Source organism: Trichechus manatus, unplaced genomic scaffold (assembly GCF_000243295.1).
Source record: "Trichechus manatus latirostris isolate Lorelei unplaced genomic scaffold, TriManLat1.0 scaffold00037, whole genome shotgun sequence".
NCBI lineage: Eukaryota > Metazoa > Chordata > Mammalia > Sirenia > Trichechidae > Trichechus > Trichechus manatus.
The window spans coordinates 4,718,887-4,736,052 of NW_004443973.1; the positions used below are offsets into that span (position 1 = coordinate 4,718,887).

At 39.4% G+C, this 17,166-nt stretch overlaps 1 protein-coding gene across 5 annotated transcripts in view; it reads left to right on the forward strand.

The window, feature by feature from the left end:
• ZNF385B (zinc finger protein 385B) overlaps positions 1-17,166 on the forward strand; it is a 439,136-nt gene that overhangs the window by 310,180 nt on the left and 111,790 nt on the right. The window lies entirely within an intron of this gene.

Here is a 17,166-nt window from a genome sequence, read left to right on the forward strand (position 1 = left end):
ATATTAAATATATGAATCGTTATGTTCATGTGTGGTAGTTATTAAGTAAATGTTTATCTAGAACCACGTGTACCTAAAATGTGTTCATCTATACAGATAATTATAATACAATGTGGTAGGTACGGTGATGTGGAATAGGTATTGTAGGAACACATTAAAGGGATACTTCAGCAAACCTGGGTAGGTCAAAGAGAGACTTCCTCTCTTAAATTGTGGATAGGAATTAGGCAGATGAAAATGGGGGAGGGGAGCAAAGGAATAGTAGGAGAAAATTAGAGAGGTGAGAAACGGCATGATGTGTACAGGGAACTATTAACAGATGTGTGTTGCTGATGCAATGTTTGAGACAGGGATGTGAGAAGTGAAGCTCAGGAGATAGGCAGGGGTCTCATCATGGAGGACCATGCAGGCCATGTTAGCGTAAACAACACGGTGAAAGCAAAGCTCCATGGGCAAGGGGATCCTGTCTGTCTTCTTCACACCATTTTCCCAAAATCATGCTTAGCTCTGGCACGTATGACCTAACCATCAGCAAGTATTTGGTGAATGCATGAACGAAGAAAGGATTGTAAGCGGAAGAGTGATGTGGTTCAGTTTTGATTTTATATCTATCATTCTGGCAGCAGCATGGGAGATGGATCTGAGGAGAATAAAACTGGAGACAAGGAAACCAGTAATGATGGGAAGAAATGAGGCTGTGAACTAGGACAAGGGTCAGTCACCGGTGGAAAAGAAGAGACATTGGAGGGTTAAACATCTAGGACCTAGTGATTATGTACCTGTGAGAAGAAAATGAGAGGTAGGAGGCAAGTGCTATGACAGAGTTGCCATCATTTAACTTAAAGAATACAAGGAGAGGAGCTGTCTTGGGATTAGAAGCAAGCTCAGGTTTTTCTGCAAACGTATTAGAACTTAAATTTGTTTCAGCTTTTAACTTAAAAAAGAGTCCATGAAAAAATTCTAATAGGTCAATGAAAATCTTGTAGTGCTTCAAATTTTTTAAACATCCTCTGGCCATTGCAGCACCATTAGGTTAAGAACATATTCTGAAAACATGGGCATCCCCCCTTTTAAAAAAATCCTTATTTTAATGACGCCAAAACATTTTGGCGTAACTAATTACCACTTACTCTTCACGCAGGCATATTAGTGGGGAGAGAAACATTTTAATCCTTTCCTCTCTTTCACTTTCCTTTTTTTCTTGATATTCTTCCCCTGGGTCTAGCTTTCTACACTGAAGGGGAAGAGGAATCAACTACCACGTGGAGGCTCCCTCCCAGACAGTGACCTTTGAAAGCTTCTCCACTTTGCACAAGAAAGGAGCAATGCTCGAAGCCAAGGATAATTCCAAATAAACAGCATTTCTATTTCTGTTTTTCAATCTAATTTTAACATTTGGTGAGAGATAAAGCAAACACAATAGAACAAGTGGCCATCCTTCATTTGAACTTCAAGTTCAAATAATGTTAAATTTAATTTGTATTCAGATTCTTAGAAATATTGTTAAAACGTCTTAATTCTGGAACACTGAAGATTTACAAATCTTGTTGTTTTTCTTTCCTGCCTCACTCTTTGACACTGGCTTTCTTCCTCTACTGAATATATATTTTTTATTATCTCAGGATGTTCGTTTAGGATGAGTAATTGTATTTTTTGTCACATTTCAGAGTAAAATCTTCCAGCCCAAATAAGTTTGGTTTTGGATGTGTTTATGGGGCATCCAGTTGGAAATACCTACCAGGTGTCTGGATATATAGAGCTGAGGCTTGGGGCAGAGGCCTGGACTCTGAGTAGCAGTGATTAGCAGAGACAGCACCCTCAGAGGCAGGATATCATCCAGGGAAAGGGAGAAGAGGGCCACAAGCAAAAAGCCAATGTTGATGACTAACATCAACATACACAGAACCAGAAGAGGAAGAGCAGGTCTCAAGGAGTCAGAGCAGCTTGGTCAGAGAGGTTGGAGGGCCTAGAGAGACACATATTCCAGAAGGCAGGGCTGAAAAGAAGTTCAAGAAGAAAGGAGTGAGAGAGGAAGTGAAGCAGAGAGCATCTCAGGTAAAATCCTCTTCTCGTTCATGCTCCCTAACCTGATTCCCTAATATCCTCCATCCTTACATAACTCTTCTGAACCATAAGGGAAGATGGTAGGTAATTGTCATTTTTTTCTACACTTATAAATGTTTATGCTTTATGCCATGTGAAAAATATAATTTCCTTTGCGTATAACTGTGACTTTAGATTAGCTTCTTTTTGTATTGCTTCCATCTAGTTTGTTTAAAGGCTTTGTGGCATTTAATGGTCTTTTCCTATAAGTAGCTACAATAATTTACTATAATGCGAGTATTTCAATATTCATCATTTTAGTGGTTACCCAGCAAATTTTACCATTGTTCCCTCAGGGATATTTTTTACCCCATTCTGCTCCTTGTTCAGGACAAAATAAATACCTTTCTCAGAGCCAAAAAGAAAGAGTTTAGATTCTGCATCCATGGAGTTTCTACTTTGTTGTTTGGATTAAGATGACTCCTAACAATTTTGAGAAGGATAATCAGAAAAGTTCATTTTATAGTACAGTGTTCTGAGCCAAGACAATGCTCCCTGTCTGATTAGTATCAGTTCTGAGGTGAATTATATCCACTGAAAGGTACAGGTGTTTTTCACTGAAAACATTGTGGATTAACTATATTTGCCCCACTGTAAAATGCAGTTGCTGTGTAGGATTCAAATCCCTTCATCTAGGCATGGGTAGATTCTATTCTATTAAAATATCCTTATTTTGTTAATTTCTATTTGCCCGTGCCTCATGGGGAAAGATTTTGTTATCAGTCTTAAAGGGCATCAGAGTAAAGGAGTAATTTAAAAAATCTTTCCTTTTTGTTCACAGGAATATTGGTCTGTGTAACTAGAAAATAAGATGAATTTACAGTAAGTCCCCGGGTTACGAACGTCTGATTTACATACAACTTGTATTTGCCCTTTAACTTTATGTAAATTTGCCCTCACTTTGAAATGATTGAACCAACCCCTACTGGGCAACAAATTCTTCATCACAATCACCTTCACTTGCTTCATGTGCAGCTTTTAAATCAAGCCTTTTCTTGCACTAAACTAAGGCTAGATAAGAACCTTATGCACCTGTTCTGACTTACCTAGAAATTTAATTTAAAGACAGACTTAGGAATGGATCTCGTTTATAACCTGGGGACTGCCTGTAATAATAATGCTATTATTGCTATACTTTGTATCAGGTGAATATCAAAGCTTATTATAAGCCTTATTTTCTGTGGCATTTTGGTGAGGTTGTTTTGGTTCTATTTCTTTTATATATGAAGAAACTGAGATATAAAGAAATTAAACACTTCATCCAAAACCATATAGGCATTAGATCTTAGTAAACCTTAGCATTGCTGACATGACGAATTACCTTTGTCTTCAGAGCTTGCTTAAAATATTGATGCAGCCCTTGAAAGCTTTCTCATCCATTTTTTTCTCCCTATGTAGTATTGATTTGTATATATATATTTAAACTTCAAAAATTCATATAGTACAGTTGGTAATAAGTTGGAAAGAAAATTTTTTGGATTTGGCTTTCAACCTAAATTTTAATTTTTTTTAAGACCTGACTGTACAAGCTAATATTCATTAATATTGAGCAAAATGTTCCACTTTACTTTCAAAAGTTTGTTTCATGAAGGACTGAATCTGTCCCTTAGCTCATTGTTTGTTTTTTGGTTGTTGTTTTGGTTTTTAATGTTTGTTTATTCTGGTAGCAGCTGGCCTTCACAAAGGATGGTTAGCATATCAGTTGGTGTTTGTTGTTGTTGTTAGGTGCCATCCAGCCAGTTCTGACTCATAGCGACTCTATGTACAACAGAAGAAAACAATACCAAGTCCTGCACCATGCCCACAATCGTTGTTATGCTTGAGCCCAGTGTTGCAGCCACTGTGTCAATCCATCTTGTTGAGGGTCTTCCTTTTTTTCATTGACCCTGTACTTTACCAAGCATGATGTCCTTCTGCAGGGACTGATCCCTCCTGACAACACGTCCAAAGTATGTAAGACATAGTCTTGCCATTCTTGCTTCCAAGGAGCACTCTGGCTGTACTTCTTCCAAGACAGATTTGTTGGTTCTTTTGGCAGTCCATGTATATTCAATATTCTTCACCAACACCACAGTTGAAAGGCATCAATTCTTCTTCAGTCTTCCTTAGTCATTGTCCAGTTTTGCATGCATATGATGTGATTGAAAATACCATGGCTTGGGTCAGGCACACCTTAGTCTTGAAGGCGATGTCTTTGATTTTCAACACTTTAAAGAGGTCTTTGGCAGCAGATTTTCCCAATGCAAGGCATCTTTTGATTTCCTTACTGCTGCTTCCATGGGTGTCGATTGTGGATCCAAGTAAAATGAAATTCTTGACAACTTCAATCTTTTCTCCATTTATCATGATGTTGCTTATTGGTCCAGTTGTGAGGATTTTTGCTTTCTTTATGTTGAGGTGTAATCCATACTGAAGGCTGTAGTCTTTGATCTTCATCAGTAAGTGCTTCAAGTCCTCTTCACTTTCAGCAAGGTTGTGTCATCTGCGTATTGCAGGTTGTTAATGAGTCTTCCTCCAATCCTGATGCCCCGTTCTTCTTCATAGAGTCCAGCTTCTCAGATTATTTGCTCAGCATACAGATTGAATAGGTATGGTGAAAAGATACAACCCTGAGGCACACTGTTCCTGACTTTAAACCATGCAGTTTCCCCTTGTTCTGTCTAAACACCTGCCTCTTGATCCACATACAGGTTCCTCATGAGCACAATTAAGTGTTCTGGAATTCCCATTCTTCGCAATGTCATCCATAACGTGTTATGATCTACACAGTCCAATGCCTTTGCATAGTCAATAAAACACAGGTAAACATCTTTCTGGTATTCTCTGCTTTCAGCCAAAATCCAACTGACATCAGCAATGATATCCCTGGTTCCACATCCTCTTCTGAATCTGGCCTGAATTTCTGGCAGTTCCCTGCCACTATACTCTGCAGCCGCTTTTGAATGATCTTCAGCAAAATTATACTTGCGTGTGATATTAATGATATTGTTTGATAATTTCCACATTTGGTTGATCACCTTTCTGTGTTTAGTGTTACAAAATAAAAATTATACTATTTTTTATCAAACACTAAGTGCTACTGGAGCCTTGGTGGTGCAGTGGTTAGGCGTTCGGCTGCTAACCAAATGTTGGCAGTTCAAATCTACCAACTGCTCCTTGGAAACCCTATGAGGCAGTTCTACTCTATCCTATAGGGTCGCTATGAGTCAGAGTGGACTCGATGGTAACGAGTTTGTTTGTTTGTTTGTTTTTAAGTGCTATTACTGAGATTTTTACCTCTGGTGTTAATAACCCTGTGAAATTCTTGGAAATTAAGAAAAGACACTATAACTCAGGTATATTGATAAGTATTAACTGATAATATAGACGTACTTTAAAATGCATATGATCTGAATTAGCCATTCCCTAATTAACTTTATCTTTAAAGGATAAACATTTACTAGGTAAGCATCAAATACTTGAGAGCAGAACCATGAAATAGTGACTAAACCTGAATCCTTGCTTTAATGTTTGAGGCACATGAAAATCGAATATAATTGTGGAAATTTGTCAATTGTTGGGTTGTCCTGGTAACTTTTATGATGACAAAATATTTTAAACAAATTATTATCTTTAACTGAAGAGCTATAAACAATGGCCTCATTAGATAATTCCCCATATTCATGTCTGTTGTTTGTCCACCCTTCCTCCTGGTAGGTGGAAAAGAAGCAGGGCAGAGTAGGAAGGGGAGGCCCCCACAGTCCAGCACATAGGCTGTGGACCCTCAGTCTCAGCATGTGATATTGAAAGATGAAAACCGAAAGCCATGACATGGAGGGGTTGCTTAGGTCAAAGCTCAGAAACTAACTTCCCTCCAAGCTTACCCTTTCGTCTGTGTTCCCCTCTCTGTGGTTGACCCCTCCACCTACCCAGACTGGGAGCTTTGCTTTAGTCCACTAGATAGCAGCTCATTATCCAATCAGTTACCATGTCCTATCAATTCTACCTCCTAAGATCTTTTTTATCTGTCTTGGTTCCTCCATCCCCACTGCCTAACTTGCCTCTTACCTGGATTATTATAATGCCTCCTAATTGGACTCCTTATCTTCACCAGCCTCTGTCCCACCCACCCATTCCCCACCAGACCTCTCTTGCATGAGACATAATCCATTCTCCAACCCTTGATGTTCCTAACATGAAAGTTTCATCATGTCGTGCCCTTGTTTAAAATCATCTTCGATCCTCCACTGCCTTTAGGTCAAGTCTAAACACATTAACATGAGTTATAAGATGTGCATGGTCTGGTTCCAGCTTACCTCTCCAGGCACATTTCTCACCCTGTTATTCTTAGATGCCATTGAGTTGATTTTTGACTCATAGTGACCCCATGAGACAGAGTAAACTGCCCCGATAGGGTTTTCTAGGCTGTAATTTTTATGGGAGCAGATCGCCAGGTCTTTCTCCTGCAGAGCTACCAGGTGGGTTCCAACCCCCAGCCTTTCAGTTAGTAGCCAAGAGCTTAACCATTGCACCACCAGGGCTCCTTTTCTCACCCTAAAGACATTCTTTAGTCAATACGGAATTTTTTTCAGTTCAGGACCCCATGCTTGCTCTGCCTCCGAGCCTTATATATGTTTCCCTCTACTTGAAAACATACCTGGAACACACCTTCTTTCTAAAGATAAATCCTACTCTTCAGATTATCAGTGTCTACCTCACTGGAAAGCCTTCCTGGATCCCTATGGAATATGAGTTATATTCCCTCAGTGTACCCAGCATCACTCCTATTGTCACACTTACCACCCTGTATTTTAAATGCTGGTTTATTCAAATGGACCTTTGAAAGGGCAGATTGCTCCATGAGGGCAAGAACTAAGGTTTTCTTCTCCATTTTTATAACCCTAACATCTAGTACAGGGTGTGACTGATAGTCAGCTATCATTAAATGTTGGACAGATGTTTAGATAAATAGATTTCATACCAGGTCATCAGTAAAGGTAGAGCAAGGAAAACAGGAGAGAGAGCAAGTATGGAGCCCATCTCAGAGGGATCAGAGAACTGGGAAAGCTAAGAGGGAGTAGCTCTGGAGGTAGAAAAGCCCTCTTGTACCACCTGAGAGGCCTGGAGTAAGAATACAAATTGAGGTCTACTAACGTCTAACTGGAGCCCTGGTGGCGCAGTGGTTAAATCAGTTCTGACATAAGTCAAATACCTCATTTTTTTCTTTTTTTTTAGTTTTTATTATTATTGCCTTTTATTATCAGTATCTTTATAAATCTGATCTTTATTTGTCTTTTGGGGTTGGCATGAAAATGATAACATCAACAAATTATGCACTGCAACATTGTATGTAACACATATTACTAACGAGAAGATATACAAAACAAAAAACCAAAAAACAGTCTTAAGCACGGTTTGTGGTAGCTTGAATACATCAAAAATCAGGTACTACCTGTATATCTTTCTAAGTAATTTGTTCATTGTTTATACTTTGAGACCATGTGACTCTCCATTCTATTGTATTTTGGGAAGCAGCTTAAAGTAGCCCCTGAGAGCACAGTCATTCAAGCTCAACAGGGGGTTTGAGTTCTGATCTGGCCATTTACTGGCTATGGAACCCTGGACAAAATGCTTCATCTGCTGAACGGAGGTAATAAAATCTTCCTCTAGGCTTGTAGTGAAAGTACATGAGGTTAAAGTCTTTAAAAGGCTTTATTTAGCCCAAGTAAATGCTCAATAGATCACAGTACTGTCATCATCTTCATAATCACTGTCATTATTTTTACTGCTGTTATTCCTCATCATCCATAACTATTGCAATGACCTCGGGCAAGTTATGTAACCTCTCAGAACCTCAATGTCTTCATCTGTAAAATGAGGTTTTTGGAGCAGGAGATAACTAAGATTCTGTCCAGTTAAGAGGAGGGACTTTCTGGAGTGCCTTCTTTTTCAGTTTACATTGAACTTGAACTTAAACCCGAAGCTGTGTTATAAATTGTTAGTGGAAGTTAGCTACTATGCACATAATAGCACTCTGTGTTCTATTTTAAGCAAACCTGATATATGAAAATCTAAATCTTTTACAAAAACTGAAACACTCTGAATTAAATAAGCAGTTTATGTAACAAGAAAGATACATTGTAGAATTATTTTACTCACCAGCTTTTCTAGTACATTAAAACTCAAATGTGATTTACAAAAAGATATTCATTTTGCCGGCAATTTTTCAGAAACACACATAGAGAGTTTAAATCTCTTTGGAATCACAGAATCCTTACAGGATCTGATTAAAGCAACAGATTCCTTTCTCCCAAAAATGGGCACAGTTGCAAATATCTGCATATAATTTTTGGGAAGAGGGATCCCTGGATTTTAATTTAAGAATCCTTGGCATAAAGCCAAAACAAAACAAAGCCAATGAAAATGCTGAGGACACTGGAGACATTTCTAAATCCAGGCCTCCAGACACCTGGCCATTTTCAGGGTCAGAGAAACAAAGAACTAACATTTACTGAAGACTTGCTCTTTGCCAGGCACTGTGTTAAGCATTTTACATGCATTGTATTATTTTTACCCTTCCAAACCTAAAAATGATAGGTACTATTTTTGGTGAGAAAACTGAGGCTCAGGAAGTAAGCAATTCTCCAAAGTCACATGGCTAGTAAGTGGTAGAACTAAAATTTGAACTGGGGTCTGACTAACTCTAAAACTACTACACTATGATAAAAGGCCCTAAATTCCTTCGCTTCTCTTTCAAGGCTCCCAGATCTTTATAAATGAATACATCACAGAAATGCAGAGATTCCTCTTCTTCATAAAGCCTGAGCTTCTCACAGAGGAACTCCCTAAACCAGCTTCAAGCTAACAGCCAATCCTTCCCTTCTTCCATATTCTGCACCGTCTAACTGGAGCTGGGCTGACTTGCAGGAGTGACGTATTACTGTTGAACGGGGTGGGGTGGGCAGAGAGCTGAGGGATGATGGACTCTTGGCTGGACATGATTCAAAAGTTCTGATCCCCTACGTGCCCCAGTAAAGGTTTCCGGCTGACATCTGTGTAAGAGAGTTGTCAGCCGAGGAGCAGAGAAGTGGCCTGTCAGACTCAGAATGTCCCATTTGCCAAGTTTCACATGAGAAAAGTGAAGACAGGCCCCGTTTGGAAACAAAGACCTGCTTCCCGAAAGATTTATTACATAAGGGTCATGTTGCACAACGTGCTGTGTTCAGTAGACTAGACTCCTCCTTGATTCATTCACATCTCACAAGGTAGCTGATTAATCTTTGTTAAAAGGAGACAACAGATCAGGGAATAAGTGAAGGACATTATACGAATAACAGTACCACCTGAGCCTTATTGGAATTCTGTCTTGGAGCGATAAGCTAACATTGACCTTTTTTCATAAACAGGCTGACCCAGTGCTGTGCGGAAACCGCTGAGGTTTGCACACCTAAAGCCTTTATATATTGACCTTATATGTTAAGGTGAGGTCTATGTCCTTATGTTCTAACCTGTCAAAGTAAAACATTCTTGGTGAGTCGGGAATATACTCAGAAATCTGTTTTTGGTTTTAAGTGATTTTAAGATATGCTATCTTATTATCTCAGACTTCACAGTGTGTCCTAGAAAGTCATGCTATTTTCACAGTGATATCAAAGGCACAGTGAGATTTGGTATTTGATTTAGATTTTCCTCATGATTTCTGCATAATATAAACTGCTTCACAAAGTCACTTACTGCTCAGCATTTCTGCCCTTTATTTTGCAATAATGAGGAAAACAGCTCCTTGAAAATACGTGGGGTGAAACATGCAGATTTAGGAATAGCTGACATCTGCTATTTAACTTTTCTTATATGCTGTGGATAGTGTGAGTGATATTCTACTAGTGTAAAGATGGTACCTTCTTCTTATACTAGCAAGGCAGCATAGTATAATGGTTAAAAGCATGCATTCTAGAACCAGACTGTGTAGGTTTGAATCCCAGCTCTGCACTTAACCTGCTTTGTGACCTTGGGCAAGAAATGTCATCTGTGTGTGCCTCCTTTCCTCATCTATAAAATGTTTATGATAGAAAATCCTTGACTTACTGTTACTGTGAAGATTGGGTGACTTAATGTGTGTAAAGTGCTTAGAACAGGGTTGGCGTATAATAAATGTTATGTAAGCCTTAGCCATTATTATACAAACGTGTAAGGATGATTAGTAAACTCTACTTTAGGTGCTGAAGGAGTCCTGGTGGCACCGTGGTTAAGCTCTCAGCTGCTAACCGAAAGGTGGGCCATTTGAACCCACTAGCCGCTCCACGGGAGAAAGATGTGGCAATCTGCTTCCATAAAGATTGTTGTTGCTGTTGTTAGGTGCCGTCAAGTTGGTTCCGACTCATAGCGACCCCATGCACAACAGAACAAATCACTGCCCAGACCTGCGCCAGCCATCCCCACAATCGTTGCTGTGTTTGAGCCCGTTGTTGCAGCCACTGTGTGTCAATCCATCTCATTGAGGGTCTTCGTCTTTTTTGCTGACTCTCTACTTCACCAAGCATGATGTCCATAAAGATTACAGCCTTGGAAACCCTATGGGGCAATTTTACCCTGTCCTATAGGGTCACTATGAGTTGGAATGGACTTGATAGTAATGGGTACAGGTACTGTAGGGGTTAGAGGGTTTAAAAAGTAAGTTAGTGTATCCTTAGTTTAGAATAAGGCTTTAAATCAGGTATATTCTTATCTCTGTCTTGAGAAATTTCTAACTAGGACAGCTGCCATTACTTCTTCCCTCTTACCTCAAGCCTGTATACCAATCAGTGGGTCCCATAACATCTGTGGGCTAAGAGTCCTCGTGTGCCTGTAAATGGAAATGCACACCAAGCGTTTGGTAGATTGAATAAATACCACGTATCACACATACCCAATATACTCTTACTCAAATGTATGTCAGTCCTACTGTGACTAATGAAATACCAGTTTACTTTAAATGTTACTGACTTCATAACAGTTTTCTATGCAATAAATAAACACTAAAGGAAAAAAAAAACTAATAATATGAGAGGAGTCCTTGAAACTAGTTGATGCTAAAAAAAGTATCTTCATACTTGAAAAGGCTGGGGAAATGTGGTCATTCATTCAAAATATGTATTGAGTGCCTACCATAAGCCTGGTACTGTTCTTGAAACCTCGTGGAGGTTATATTCTAGTGAGAAGTTAATGAACAAGTAAACAAATAAAGATCATTTTAGATAAGTGCCATAAAGTAAATGAAACAGTGATATAATAGAGGGAAGGCCTTATTGAGGAGGTGATAATTGAACACAATTCAATGAGGAAAAAAGAGTCCTGAGCTGAGAGAACAGCCAAGGCAAAAGCTATGAGGTAGGAATGCGTTTGGCAGAGAGAGAGGAGGCTTAGACCTTGGGGAAAAAGGGAGGTGGTAAAAGGTAAGGTTTTGGAAGTAAACAGGGGTCTGCTCATGCAGTACCTATAGGCCCTGGAAAGGCATTTTGGTTTTATTCTAAGCACAGTGGGAAACCATTAAGTACTAGAGTGACATGATTCGATTTGGATTTTCAAAAAGTTTGCTTGGCTGCTGTGTAGAGAACCGAGTGTATGGGAGCATTAAGCAGCCCCAGAAAGATCAGTTAAGAATCATTAACTTTCATACAGATGGATGCTGGTGGACTGGACTAGAATGCGGCAGTGACATGGAGACAAGTGGAAGGATTTGCAGTGTATGTTGAAGGTAGAAACAATAGGACTTGCTGATAGTTTGGACATAGGTGTGAGCAAAAGGGGGAATCAAGGAATTGTATATTTTAAACCTCAAGTCTTGCCTTCACAGGGCAACTTTCCCCGGCCATTCTGACCCATATTTGTCTCTCCTTTAGGTACAGCAATTGTTTGTTGAGCTCAGAATACGTGCCAGGCACAGATCCAGGTGTTTAGGATACGTTAGTGAACAAAACAAAGATCTTAGCCCTTTTGGACTTTGTATTCTCTCCTGTACAGGTGCTATAGCCATCCCTTGTAACGTACAAGGTTGTAACTTACACTAAATTTTATGTGGCCTTGAATTAGTCTCTGATTGTTTCAGATATATTACTTTTTAGTTCTCCAAACAGTCACCTTCTTAAGGACTAGGAACCATGTTTTCCCACTTTCCAGTTTTCTGTAATGTCTAACTCAGTGTTAGGTGAAGCATACGTGACAGTGAAAATATGCCTGTTTTTCATAGATATTGCCTTGTTTATAGTCCTGCCTATTTTAAAGAAATAAATTTGTGAAGATCCAAAATTGCAATTCAGATAATTGGAAAGGCAATCATGTTTCCATTAAAAAATGATTATTTACTCACTGAGGGGTTATTTTAAAATAATGGACCCCCCCCCCATGAATGTAATTAAAAGTTTGTTAACAGGTCATTATGTATTTGTCAAAGGATGTCGGTAAAGTCATTGAAGCTAAAGTATCTGGGGCCATAATTAATTTAAAACCAATCCAAAATGAAGACAAAGGAGCTAAAATTTAGAATTTTAAGTAAAAGAGAAAATAAGTTCTGGTTTATAAAATTCAAATATATAGACAACTTTATAGAGGCCCTCCATTTTCTAAATTTACAGTCTATAATTGACAATTATAAATTGATTTTGTAACCAGATCACCTGCATCCTGACAATGAAAAGGAAGCATTTGAATAAACAGTAAAATTGGCTTCTGGCTTTTTGTAGTATGTCTTAAAATATTCAGAAGAAAACAAAAGTCATAGTTTTATATTTTCCAAGGAAGACTGAACATTTTCATAAACACTCATAGGATATGGAATCCTTTTCAAGACCCCTTATAATTATGTTGGCCTTGGGGTGCTATTGCTAATCTAATGCTTTATCTAATATAGCCATCCTGTGGGTTAACTAAACTTCCAAGGACTATCCCAGAATCCAATGACCATTTATGACTTTGTTTCTTTGGAAAATGTTTCTGAGTTCTCGAATAGTGACTTTAAAACCAAGGTTTGGAACACATCCCATTCATAAGGTGTCCTCTTACACTTGTTTCTGTAATTCTCACAATTGTTTATTCTTTGAAGATCATCATAATTATCAATGGGAGTGAAAGTCTTTAATCAGGTAGTATACAGTGGCACAGCTCTTATAATAAAAATGTAGATACCATTCTCCTTTACCTCATTCATTAGCACACATTCATGGAGTGCCTTCTCTGGGCAAGGCACTGGGTTAGGGTTTATAGGCAAACAGCAGTAAATAAATTCTGGTCTCTAACCCAGGGGAGCTAGCTCCTTGGGGAAGAAGACATGTACAAAAATAATACATAGTAGACTATCTTAAGTATGAAAAAGAGGTGTAAATGAAATGTATCCAGGTTAAGAGGAGAGTTATACTTTGCCCTGAGGGAACTGAGAAGGCTTCCTGGAAGAGATGGCATTTAAAATGCCACTTAAAAATGGAGAGAATTTGAAAGAACAGAAAGTGCTGGGCATCCTGAGAGGCAGGGACAGCATGAACAAAGTGGTTCAATTAAGAGTGTGTGTGTATGGGAACCAGCTAGTGCTTCCAGTAAACACTTCCGGAGCAACTACTGGGTGTGAGACACTGCCTAAGGGACCAGAGACAGAAAGAAAAATAAGAAGTGGGCCTAGCCCTTAAGGGAGAATTCAGTTTAGTAGATTTTGGAAAATGTAAGTGAGGAACTGTTCAGTTAAGGTTTTGGATTGTGATGGATGCTAAACTGAGGTTTTTGACTTATATTCCATGGCAGTGGCTTTGGTGATGGTGTTAATGCTTATTATTTACTAAGTCTTTAAATATCCTAGGCACTTCGGTAAGAATTTACATGCATTATTTCCTTCAGGTATCCTCATGAGATATGATTACTGCCCGATTCCTACTTTAGAGCTGAGACAACTGCGGCTTAACAAGCCAATTAATTCATTTAATGTTGCCCAGCTGGTAAGTAGCAGCCTAGCCATTAGAGCAGGTGTATTGGATTTTAGATCTTGCAGCTCACTAAGGAGGTCCAAGGAAGACATTTAAATAAAATGACTGATTCAAGCTGTCCTTCTTAAGAATTCATTTGACTGCAAGGGAACTACACCGATTAAAGGATTATGCTAGTGAACAGCTAATGAGGACCTAAGTGAAGGATGTGAAAAGGAGAAGGATGTGACAGATGTCATTAAAATAACCAGCTTGATTCAGAGGCCAGGAGAGGGAGAAGTCAAATATAGCTTCAGTTTTACAGTCTGCATAACTGGAAGATGTATGGTGCTAGGTACTGAAAGAACATCCCTTGGAGATGGAGGAGGTTGAGAGGACTAGTTTAGTTTAATTTTGTCCAAGTTGAAGTTGAGGGGCCAATGTGATACACAGGTAGAGGGGGTCCAACAAGAAGCTGGAAATGCAAAAGTTGAACTTAGAAAAGAGGCCATTTTGATAGGGGATCATATTCTTCCAGAGATCAAAGGGGACTAATATGGTCTTCAGAATCATAATTTTATTAGCCTGGAGAAATCAGAAGCCAGATTATAGGGTTTACGAAGTGATGGGATAGTAAAAAAGTGAAAAAGGAGGTACAGACTGCTCTAAAAGGAGTTAAAGGCCAAGGGAAAGCAAAAAGTACTTGGTAGACTAAGAGGCCAGCAGAAATGAAGACAATTTATTTTCTTTAAAAATGGAATGGCTGAAGAGAGATAGGGTGGTTGATGGATTAAGGTCTTGGAGTGGATGGGGCTACATTAACTCAAGGGCACACGGGTAACAGTTGAGCCTGAGTGAGGGATGCCCCGTGCCTGAGTGAGGGATGCTTCCAAACTCTTACCCATTCTTCAGATCACCACTCAAATGTCACCTCTTTGCTGAGCCTTTCTCTCTCTCATAGTTCCCCCCTCCATAGACTTCAATGTTCCTTATTCCATTCTCCTACTATTCTTAGTACATACATGCACCATGGACCATTGGTTCTCAAACACCAGCATGCCTCAGAATCACCTGGAGGGATTCTTAGGACACTGATTGCTAGGCCTCACCTGCCGAGTTTGTGATTCTGTGGGTCTAGGGTAAGACCTTGGAATTTGCATTTCTAGCAAGTGCTTGGATGATGCTGATGCTGATGGTTTGGGGACCACACTTTGACAGCCACTGAAGTAAACTAAGACCATATGAACCAAAAAAACTTGTTGCTGTGGAGTCAATTCCGACCCATAGCAACCCTATCGGACAGAGTAGAACTGCCCCAAAGGGTTTCCAAGGAGTGCCTGGTGGGTTTGAACTGCTGACCTTTTGGTTAGCAGCCGTAGCTCTTAACCATCATATGAGAGGTACAAAAACAGAAGGGCTTGGGGGTTTGAGGCTCGACTAGTGTGCTGGACCTGGAAATGTTCTAGAAAAATACTCTTAGAATCAGGCATGATTTAAGGGCAAGTGAAAAGAGAATGGAATATTTTGCCTAGCTCCATGAAAGAAAAATACTTCAGAAGAGGTATCAGCGCAATCCCTATTGAGCAAAGAGTTTTCTTAGGGGAGGGCTATCATGGGTGGAAAAGGAGCCTTGGCGGTGTAGTCATTAAGCACTCAGCTGCTAACTGAAATGCTGGCAGTTCGAACCCACCAACTGCTCTTCGGGAGAAAGATGTGGCAGTCGGCTTCCCTAAAGATTACACTCTTGGAAACCCTATGGGGCAGTTCTGTTCTGTCCTATAGGGTTGCTATGAGTCGGAATCGATTTGACTGGTAGTGGATTTTTTTAATGGGATCATGGGTGGAGCTTTAAAAAAAAAGAAGAAGAAAAAAAAAAAAACCAGATGTGAACCACAGCCCTGATTGTAATTTTATTTTAATCATGAAGAAGTGAATAGTATGTGAGCAAGAAGTGCACAGTTGTTATTTGGGAAAGAAAGAAATATAGAGTTAGCATACTATTTAGAATGTTATTTTGTTATTCACATCATAACTGAGACCATTGGGCCTGGACAAATGCACCATTTATAAGAGCTGGTTTTATAATTACCATTTTGATTGTTGCATCTAATTATTCCCTTATATTTACCTATCCCTAATAGTTACCCATGCAAATCTGATATAAGCAGATACATACCAAATGTCTGAATTTGGGTAGGTGTAGTTTGTTCAGGACGTCAGTAAAGTTATTACTGGCTGTCGGCACATGTGCTAAGCTGCACAGCCAAAGGTGCAAAATCCTTCCTGACATTTGCAAACATCAGTCACTTCTAGTGTCTTTCTTTCATTTAAATGCCCACTAAGCTAACTCATCAGTATCAATAACAGTCAGCTTAGCATAAACAAAACCACAGTGCGGCCATAGTCACACTGTGTAACACAGATAAAGCTCCCCCTGCTATGCGAAAGCAGAATGTTCCCATGAAAGCTTTTGTAAGCCAAAATGGCATGAAACAAAGAAGCAGTTACCATTAATTTATACAGGAAAATTTTTTGAGTGTTCCTAGACCCCAAAAATAACCTACCAAATCATACCAAAAAAAACAAAACAAAACAAAAATAACACTAACATATAGTAAAAGCAAGAATGATATGATAAATACACAGACTATATAAAGTAGCAATAATGTTATGTACAGTGTAGTTTCACTTACCAGAATCGGGAAGACAGCGAGCACACTGGAAGGCTGAGAGGTGGTGATGGTGATGATGGTAGCCCCGTAGCCTAGCTGGCAATGGCACATGGGGCTGGGTTGAAGGACTGAGGTTTGAATCCCACAGAAGAGCGAGATTTATATTAACTCTGTGTGTGGAGGGATGAGTCCTACATTTAGAGAAATGCACAGGGGATTACAAGTCGAGGATGGGATTTCATGATGGATGGTGCTTATAAGTCACCAGGCATTTGATTTGATGTGGCTAGGTCGTTCAATAAGGGCGAAGAGTTTGAAAGCGCTTGGTCAAGCCGCTATTTAAAATGGGCAGTGAACGCATTGAGGGAGACACTTTACAGAGCGGCTCGCTGGCTGGGGAGGAGTGAGAATGGGTGTGGCCTTCTGCTGACCGTTATTCTCGCTTTTTTTTGTAAAAGCAAAAATACTCCTCGGATTTCTTTCAGTCT